Genomic DNA, 2,374 nt, shown 5'->3' with positions numbered 1-2,374 from the left:
TTAATTGTACATCTAAACAATTGGCTTACCTGTGCATGTTTTATATGATTAATGATCAGTGTACTGAAATCATGTGTAACGTATGGCTCCTAGTCAATAGATCAGCATTTTCTCTATAGTGACCACCTGTCTATAGTGGCCACATTTCCTAGTGCTGTTGTTGTTTGGCATAAACTTTGAACATTTAAATTGTAAGTAACTTTAAACTGCCAGAGTTTCAGCCCAATAAAACACTCTCAGCGCCAGGGTATGAACAGACTGACCAGACAGACGAAAATAAATCCTCGAACAAGGTTCAATCGTATCTTCCGGGTCTGGCAGGAAGTTGTTAAACTAAAATAAGAATAGGCTCGATGGTTGATTGCATACAAAGTAAAATAGTTTAACAGTTTTACAGCTTGAAGAAAACAAACGCTCCTACAGTACCTGCACCTGCTTGATAATTATTAAATCGTATGCCCTACTTGAATAAAAAAAGTTCATTGCAATAATAAATGTACCCACATCACAAGGAGCTTATACTTTTTTAAACTTACACCTAGTTATCGTACTGAAAATTGTTAATGACATTACATGAAGTCATTCAACAATTTTCAGTCATGATGAAAATTTTCTGAATGGAAGGTGTGATTATTGTCATTTTCTGAAAAATAGAAGCAAGCTCTGTTTTTACCTGGAGTCAATTCACAATACCAGTCCACTTTGGGGGATAATGTACTGTTAAGAGGATGTTCCATTTTTGCGCAGGGGTGATTTGGAACAGTCCAATGTTGCGTGGGAAGGGGTATGGCTGAAATATGCTGTATTTGCTCTTAAGCAAATGTCGGCCTTTCTAGTTATATTTGTAATCCTATTGGCATGCTATACTCCTTGGTACTGTATATTTCGCGGTGACTTGATTTCGAGGTAGGAAGGGAAAGAACGTTTTTTCGCGACATTTCTAGTTCTTGAAAGGTTTTTGAGACAATATCATGTAAAGAAGAAGAAACACATCGAGGATGCTAATTCGCTGTGTAATGAATTCGCGGTGGACAGCTCACCGCAAAAACTCAAATTTACAGTAGCTTACTAGTACACGGACGCTAGGACGCGTCGACGATATGTGAATCGACTTCTCCTGCAAAAGCCTGCTAAGACTACACTATTTGCATTATTGATAATTATAACCTACATTCATATACATGTATTATTCATGTATAGGACGTGTTCCAAATTCAAGTATTCCTTAATATATATGGCGCAAATGGTTTATTCCTCTGGTACTTTACTTAGTTAAATATTTTGTATCTAAAGATGCCTCGAACAGAACTTAACAACTCCGATTTCCTTTTGCCATAAACAGCGACCCTAGATGCCTAGTTCCTGAGAGAGCGGACACCACAGCCAGCTGCCTGGAGCTGTACTGAGTCTCCAAAATGTTTCATCTGAGGCCAGCATACTGTATTTGTGAGGCACTAGTAAAGCCAACATGACTTGACTACTTGACTTTATTCAGTTCTACAACTTGGGAATATTGAGATAAAAGTGATATGATTTCAAACAATACTGTATATATTTGTTTCTTTTAGATGGTTAGAGCTTCCAAATGCAACTTGACACTTTTATTGTATGAACATTGAATACTAACATAGCTGTATTGCACAACAGTTGTACGGGGTACAAAGTATGGCATCTACATAACTACAGTTCTACTAAAGTGAAACAATTTTGAAAGTTCTATGGTAACAAAGAAGGCCGATAATTTCTAATTATAAAGGTAGCAGGGTTAATCTCAGGGGCCATCTAGGATTCAGTAAAATGTGATGATTTTGACTACAGTCAATCAACATTAATTTTTATACGATGAATGAGACGAAGTACATATTAAATACCAAGTAGGTTATTTCCATATAACCCTATAAATACTTAACATTCACGAATAACGACTACACGCACTTTCTTTGGTAGTCCATCTATTTACATATTGCAGTACATTTTATAGTAAACATTCGCCTTTTATCACAGCAAATCCACTTCACTGCTTATCCTATGTTTCAAATTTTGTACATTGATAAATCAGATGTGACTTGCTTTACATTGAATAAATGTGTCACCCGATGCCCAGAGTTTGTATTCTTGTGTTTGATACAAATAATGAGAGTGAATGTTGTTGTAGGTGTGATGAGGCTAGCCTCCGTTGCAGTCTTCGGACGGGGCTGTTTTTACCTTAGGTAGTGGGGTGTAATCTCCAAGCAGATCTTGCTGTGGCAAATGAGCCCTTATGTTCTTCTCTTCCCCCTATTGTGTCTCCTGATATCTTTTCTGTCTCCGGTGGTAAGAATTTTATACTCTGGGTGATTTTCGACTATCTCTTTTTCTATTCCAACTAGTGCTG

Source organism: Branchiostoma floridae, unplaced genomic scaffold, assembly GCF_000003815.2.
Source record: "Branchiostoma floridae strain S238N-H82 unplaced genomic scaffold, Bfl_VNyyK Sc7u5tJ_1578, whole genome shotgun sequence".
NCBI classification, from domain to species: domain Eukaryota; kingdom Metazoa; phylum Chordata; class Leptocardii; order Amphioxiformes; family Branchiostomatidae; genus Branchiostoma; species Branchiostoma floridae.
This window is presented reverse-complemented; position numbering follows the sequence as displayed.